Consider the following 8,324-nt stretch of genomic DNA (forward strand, 5'->3'; position numbering starts at 1 on the left):
TTATGTTTAGCTACATGGCTTGGTACCTTTTCTCAGTTATGTCTTCACATCTTGCTTCCTCTGTGTCTGGCTGGCGACTCTTGACTCAGCCTTCCATTTCCCAGAATTCTCCTCTCTGCTCATCCTGTCTATACTGTACTTCCTGCCTGGCTACTGGCCAATCAGCATTTTATTTACCAATCAATCAAAGAAACACATTCACAGCATACAGAAAGTCATCCCCAACAGGACAGCAATCCTTCAGAACCTTAAGCCCCAAATAAACCCTTCCTTCTTTAAGTTTTCTTGGTCATAGTGTCTTATCACAATAGTGGGGAAATAGCTGACACACAGATTAAACGGAGCTAGTTAGCTTTTGGATCATGTTTTCAGGTTTATCTGTTATTAATATCTTAGTTCTAATTAGTTTGTCCAATCAGTGAATCCAAACATCATTGCAGGAAGTACCTGGTAGAACTTCTTTGGCAATAAACACACAGAGAGAAATATAAGGCCCCAACTCTTAAAGATTCAACCAACTCCTGATAGTGCCACAGGTTTATCACAAAGCACTTAGTATAAGAGATTTTAGAAGACATTTAAGACTAAATCATGAAGTCTACATTACAGAGGTGTTACACATTGGAGTTTGTGTTTGATGAAGAAAATAAGGAAATGGACAAAATGCAATAAGCATATTACCCAATGAATGGAGATCAGTGAATGTTACATTTTATGAGCTTTCATTTCAATATAACTATTGATTACTGAAATTAATGGAAGGTAGCTCTTAGCAATTGCTCTTGAAGAGATAGCCACACCCCAGAAATACTCAGTTCTAGTGGATATCCATGAAATGTAAAATCAACCACAGTAATAGCACAATTTAATCTAAGGTTTCAAATCTTTATATTTTTCATGTGTAATTTGATGTGCAAAATGTAAAATTATACTTGGTAAACAAGAAAAATGTAACTGTAAGATATTCTTAAAAAAACACACACTTTTTTATTTTTTCTTTTTCAGCTTTTAGAAAATTTGAATTCTACCTTCTTTTTATTTTTTACATGCATGTAGAACAGCTCTTGACCACACAGTAGTAGATACAAACCATTTGGTGGCCTATTCAGTGGGAATTTCAGGCCAACCTCTTTAGCTAGCTTGGAACCTGGAGTTCCTTAGTTCTTCACTAGGGAACTGGAAAACAGTGAATACAGGAGCTGGTGATGTCCATTGACCTGAAATTCTGACATGATCTTTCCCTTATCAGCAGCAGCCTGCTCTTCCTTCTCCATCTCCTTCATGTCTCTGTAGAAGCAGAGATCACACATAGTCTCCCATGGGTGCCCATTGAAGATGATGCCACACATTTGGAAAAAGCCCTGGAACAGCATCTCCCACAACAGACCTACAGGGTGAGATACCTTGCTGCTGATTGGGGTGGCAATGTCTACATAGCACAAATGAGAAATGGTTGGCAGATTGACATAAAATATCTATGTAAGGGCCTGGTGGTCAGCTTTGGAACTGGTCACCATTAGAAAGTGGCTCCTTGAAGGCTGCTGGAGTTGGTTTAATGAAGGCACCAGGAATGAGACAGCCAGTATTTGAAGTAGCTCCAGAGGCAGTACCGAACATCAATACAGCTCACTGGTCACTTCTGGGGATGATGACACTGACATCCACAGTGTTCTCAATGACAAGCATGGCTTGAGCTGTGAGTAACAGTTTCTTCCTCTTCAGATTTCTCATATAGAAATCATCACTTTTACAGATATACTGTTTCCTTTTATAGATAAGCTGTTCCATCTGGAAATCAAGCTTGGTGGCATCTAAGTGGTTTCCTGTGGCAAGGAACTTAAGGACATCCTCATATATCATCTGTAGGACATTAAAGCCTCAGGACATCATATGAGCTTCCCTTTAAGTTTTTATAGGAATGAAGAACAAGACAATATGGAACAGTTCTTGGCCCAAACAGAAAAGGCTCAAAGTGATTTTATTTACTGTTTCCTTGATGGCTAAGGATGCTGAGCATTTAAAAAATATTTTCTACTTTGTATTTCTTCCTTTGAAAACCTGTCTCTAATCAGAATGACTAAGATAGATAGATAGATAGAATTAAGGAATTGACAATAAATAATTCTGTGAGTAAGGGGAAAGAAGAACATTTATTCATAGTTGGAGTGCAAACTGGTACAACCACTAGGGAACTCAGTGTGAAGATTCCTCAAAAAAGCTATAAATACATTTATGTTATGACCCAGCTATACTTCTGGCAGACACATTGGCCAAGTGGTAAGGCATTGGTCTCCCAGGGAATCCTAATATTGACTCTGCCATGTGGTTATTAGACTTTACTTGTATTCAGAACTACAATGAAATGAATAAGTATGCCAAAAATAAAATCAAAATTTACAGTTTGGAGAAAAAATGAACAACAGAAAATTTAATGTCAGAGTCAAGATTAAAAAAAATGAGGTACATTTACACAGTGGAGTCTTACTCTGCTGTTAAAAATTGACATTATGAAATTTTCAGGAAAGTGGATGGAACTAGAAAAAAAATCATCCTGAGTGAGTTAACCCATACACAGAAAGACAAACATGGCATGCACACACTCATAAGTAGATATTAGCTGTAAAATACAGGATAATCATGCTACAATCCAAAGATCCAGACAGAAGGAGATCTTAGTGGATTGGGGGCACATGGATCTCCCTGGGAAGGAGAAATAGAATAGATTTTGCAAGTGGACTCTGGGCAGGCAGAGATGGGAACAGGAGGGATCAGGTGGTGGTCGTGGTAGAGGAAGAAATGACTGGATTTGGGGAAGCATATTTCAGGAATGAAGTAAAAACCCAGAGCAATGGAAACTTTCTGAAATCCATGAGAGTGACCTTAGCAAAGACAATGGAAAATCCCTGAAATCTATGAGAGTGAACCTAGCAAAGATTCCTATTAATTTTGGATACATAGCCTGAACCATGCAAGGCTTCCAGAGGAGAGATTGGGACACTATCCCAGTCACAAAACTTTCAATCTATAATTTGTTTTGCCTGCAAGATGTGCTGGAGTAAAGGGAACAGAAAAATTCTATGAGTGGCCAACCACTGACTGGTCAAACTTAAGACCAATGACAGGAGAGGGGCCCAAACCAGACAGTGCCTGGAGGGCCAGGCACCAGATGCTGGATGGGCTAGATACTAGAATAGACCCAAATATGACTGAAAAAAGGGTCAATGAAATGATTTTTAACCCTGTTCTTCTACACTCCTAGTTGGGAGCCTAGCATAATCATAATTAGAGAGACTTTATCCGGCAACTGATAGGAGCAGAAACACAGCTAAGCATAGGGTGGGGGTTCAAGGAGGAAGGATTATAGGAACTAGAGGGATTAAGGATACCACAAGAAGATAGCCAACAGAACAAATTAACCAAGGCTCAAAGTGACTCACAGAAACAGAACAAACAATCAGGAAGTCTGTATAGGACTGACCTAGATCCTCTGCATATATGTTATGGTTATGTAGCCTGGCATTCTTGTGGGATTTCTAACAGTGGGAGTGGGGTGTCTCTGACTCTTTTTCCTGCTGTAGGGACCCTTTTCCTCCTATTGGGTTGCCTTGCCAAGCCTTAATAATAGGAGATGTTCATAGATTTATTGTAAATATTTTGCCATGTTTGGTTGCTATCCCTGGGGTGGGGGGCAGCTCTTTCAGAAGGGAAATGGGGGAGGAATGGTTCTGGGGCTAAGAGGAAGTAGGGGGAAGTGATGGAGAAGAGAGAAGGGAGGGGAAACTTGGATGTAATATATGAAAGGAGAATAGAAAGAAATAAAAAGAGAGAGAGAGACATAGAGGGAGGGAAGGAGGGAGGGAGGGAGGGAGGAAGGAAGGAAGGAAGGAAGGAAGGAAGGAAGGAAGGAAGGAAGGAAGAAGGAAGGAAGGAAGGAAAAAGCTACAGATCAAAACTGCTAGAAATGTGATTTCAGAAGACGTCAATCCTAGTAGCATTGTCCACATGGTGCTCTGGATTTAGAAGGATGAAGGATAAGTGAGAAAAGGAATTGAAGGCTCTTACTCCATGTATATGAAAACCTGCTGAGGCCAGGGACTTGGCAGAGAAGTCTCTACATGGAGGTCCTGAGAGATCATTGTGTGAAACTGTGACTGTGAATTCTCATTTACACTAGAGACAGCAAGAAATTAGATGTGCTAGAACTGAGGGAAATCTGCCCAAGATAGCTGTGCACTGTGAATGGAACAGCCTGAGAGAAAGCCATATCTTCAGGGCATAAGGGTGGAAGGATAGAGTCATCTAAGCCATTTGACATTGGACTTTGGGCTACCGTGTCTGTAGTTTTTCCTTCTGAATTTGCTCTTAATTTGTTACAGTATTTCCTCACTATATCCTAACTACTGCCCTTTGAATAGTAACATATATCGTATGCCTTTTTCTATTGGAAGTATGTAAGTTGCCTTTTGATTTTACAGGAAATTTCAATTAAGAGATTCATTCCCTTAAGTCTCAGAAAAGATTTTCAACTTTGGATTTTTAAATATTGTTGAGACTGAAAGACTAGGGGATTTTAAGAGTTAGGCTGATTTTTTTTTTTCATTATAATATGACCATAAGACTAGGGGGACCAGGGAGTGAAATGCAGGGGTTTGAGTAAGATGTCCACCATAAGTCTACAGCATTGGAATAATTGGTCCCCAGCTGTTTGGGGAGGACTAGGAGGTATGGTGTTGATGGAGGAAACACTACTGAGGTCAGTTTCAAAGAACTCCCTCCAATTTTGAGTCAGCACACTCTGCTTCTAAATTGTAGAATGAGATGTGAGCTTTCAGCTGCTGCTTTAGCTACCTGCTGCTTGCTAGGAATAGCTGGCAAAAATAGAACACCTCTATTCTGCCATCATGAACTCTTTATCCCTTTGTAATCACAAGTCAAATAAATCTTTCTTTCTGTAACTTGTCTTAGTCATACTATTTGTAACATCAATTGAAAACTAACTAAGACATACATGTTCTTTCTCATATGTGGGTGGCAGCCTGGAGTCTTTAGATACATGTGCCTAAATTGAAGTACCAAGAAAAGTCATGACACAAGTAAATAACCATGGCAGTGGGGGTATTTCAAGGGAAGATGGATAGAAAATGTGTAACAGGAGGGAAGAAATGGAATAATGGAAGAAAAAGTGTTAAATTCATGGTGATGGGAAAGTCAGGTAGATATTTTGGGGGCACAGTGAAGACTCAAGTTCTCTGAAATGGTCACATGAAAACTTACTATGGAAACTTCTAAATGCACATATCCACACATATATACATTCATATATACATAAATGTATATATAAACACATATATACATTTGCACATGCATATATGGAGTTGAAATTGAGTTACCTTATTGTTGTAGTTTGAATTAAGGTTATATGAGGATATAATGAATTTGGTGACATGTGCATAGGTACATCTAATGTTAATATTTCTCATTTGGAATGGCAACTAATGCTGGAAAGATTAAAAAAAAATGAATGCCTGAAAACTTCCTCAACAACAAGAGAATAGTTAGGACAAATGATAATCCCATGCCTGGGATGCTTTTGAAGACAAATTGTTGTGCTTTCTATAACCTTTACCATGCATACCTGTGAAGTAGGCTTCTCTTCTGAAATGTAAACTTGTAACTCTTTTATGAAAGGAACTTTAGCAATAAAAATGAGGCAGCTGATACAGTTTGCACTCCTGTGCTCACTTGCCTTGGTTTACAGTTTCAGTTCTTAGGGATCATTCAGGAGATGTGATTTGGTTGTCCTCTCACACCCCATAATTGGTAAAGGGCCAAAATTTCTTTTCCAGACATCATAGGCTCTAAAGTATTGAAAATCAAAACGAACAAACAAATGAAATGGTGTGGGTGACCTTTTTATGGTCTGTGGAGTGTTAGAGATACTCCAAACATTGCTACTATTTACCTATTCTCCTCCAGAGTTTGGTGGTAAGAGTATATTAGTAAAGACACCACACACTTGAATGATAGGACCTAAAAAATTCAAGATGGTACTCAACTGCAAGATTCAACCCTACTGCCTATCTTTTCCAGTGATAGAAAGTGCCACACATTCTACCAGACTGGATATGACTGGTGATTATTCAAACTCCAATAACAGCCTCTGTAGCCAAATAAGTCCACTAGTTAACAGCAACATGAATATCATAGGAGTAACAGGATTTTAGGTTTGTATTTAAAGCCTGCTCCATTAGAAGCAATGTTGGAGCCCACAGAGGCTTCTTAGTAAGAACTTATGCAGAGTCAGAGAATCTGACCTTGCTTTACCCAGCAGGGCTGCATAAAGAGATGATTTGGCCATGGGCATGTTTGCCAGGTGTTTGGAAGGGTCTACACTTGACTGTACAGTGTGCTTTGGTCTTGTAAGGGGGAGGTCTTTTGCCCTTCTCCTTGGCATATTATAAGAAGCCCTTTTGGACAAATGAAGAGGCTGTTGGGTATTGACCCAGACCCTCCTAAAGCTGTTCTGTGTTTCTGTCTTCCATCTCATTGTCTAGGTCTCTCTATCTGATATTTTCTTATTCCTCTCTCCTCCACCTAAGAACCCTTTGAAAGGTAGGAGCAGTTCAGAGCTGGTCTCCCACAAATGGAGCTCTGAATGCAGAACTTAGGTACACAGGATAAAAGAGAGGGGGCACCATGGGTTAAGGGGCATGACCAGTAATGAATGAAAGGCTGTGATATTTGATTCTTCAGGAGGAAAATTGTAACTATAAAGTAGAATAGTTAAAGTTAAGCTGCAGCAAGTAGTTCAAGTTAGGCTGCAACAAGTATTTCTCTGTCTATGTTTCTGTCTCTGTCTCTGTCTCTTTTTCTCTCTATTAAAGTTAGTCATAGGAGTTTTGTGAAATTTAGTTTGAGAAATGTAGGCTTAAGCATATTAGGATAGAATAGTATTCTGGTGAAGGGATAATGTGAAGGCTTTAGGTATAATAGAAACTTAGGGTAGAGTAGTTTTTGCACCAAGCATGGACAGGACCTGGGACACAAAAAGCAGTATCCAGGAATGAGCAGATGAGCAGACACTATGAACCTGGCAGTCTGAGAACAAAAAGCTGCTTCTGAGACTGCCAGCTTCAGAAAGCAGCAGTAGCAGAGCATGAGAGGTTCCCAGAGCCAGGCACCATCAGCTGAGACTCTCGGGGCATCATTCCAGAGGCAGCAGATACCTAGAGCCAGTGTGTACCAAGGGGTTCTGCATACTTTCTGCCATGGTAGGGCTGCAGCAAAAAAAGCACAGTCATCCAGGGTGCTTGTCAGAGCCCTGGAGAGACATGGCTTGAGGCTGCATGAAACATCAATCTTAAAAGGGCTTATAATAAAAAACCCATAGCTAGGTATTGGGGTGAAAGCTGAATGATCAGAAAAGTAAAACAGCCAGCCACTAGCTTACCTCTACAAAATCCTCAGCTTAAAGAGAGTGAGTTCCTCTTTCTTCATGCTTTATATACCTTTCTCTGTCCAGACATCACTTCCTGGAATTAAAAGGCGTGCTTGCTTCCCAGTACTGGGATTAAAGGTGTGTGCCACTACTGCCTTACCTGTTTCTCTTATGCAGCATAATGTGGACTTGAACTCATCCAGATCCACATGGATCTCTGCCTCCGGAGTGATAAGATTAAAGGTGTGTGCCACCACTGCCTGACCTCTATGTCAAATTTAGTGGCTGGCTCTGTCCTCTGATCCCCAGATAAGCATTATTGGAGTACACAATATTTTCACCACAGCTGTGTTCAACTTTGACAAGCCAAGACACCATGTTGTGAGATCAGTGAGTGCAGTTGAGACTTTGGACCTCAGCAGCTGGAGTCCCTGGTGGCCAGAGACTAGCAGAGATGCCTTGGGAGAGGCAGCAGTGGTGAGCAGCAGAAGCCTTGCAAACACAAGGCTGCTGCTCCAATCAGATGAGTGGTGTTGGTGACTAGAGCTGAGGCAGCAATCCAATGAGCACCTGAGACATGCCCCTGCGTGGAAAGGCAGGCATGGGAACTGTTGAGTAAGGCATAGCTGTGCTACGGGCTGAATGGCAGAGATAAGCTGGAAACCTAGAGCAGCCCAAGTGTCCAGTAGTAGGATGTGGCTGAGCCATGGAGTTGCCCTGGGGGCAGCATTCAGCCATGCAATTAGGGTAGAGCATGAAGGACCCCCAGCAAAGCAGGTAAAGGAGCTGGGGTGCAGTGGCTATGATTGGCTTAGGCTGGGTTTCCTCCTGGAGCTGAGTTGCTGCTTGAAAGCCATAGGCCATAGCATCAGGGTAGCATTCAATT

General features: G+C 40.9%; 1 pseudogene; it reads right to left on the bottom strand.

The window, feature by feature from the left end:
- Positions 1-1,131: 1,131 nt before the first annotated feature.
- LOC119088117 lies at positions 1,132-1,887 on the bottom strand (annotated as a pseudogene).
- Between the last annotated feature and the right edge of the window lie 6,437 nt (positions 1,888-8,324).

Source organism: Peromyscus leucopus, chromosome 5, assembly GCF_004664715.2.
Source record: "Peromyscus leucopus breed LL Stock chromosome 5, UCI_PerLeu_2.1, whole genome shotgun sequence".
Lineage (NCBI taxonomy): Eukaryota > Metazoa > Chordata > Mammalia > Rodentia > Cricetidae > Peromyscus > Peromyscus leucopus.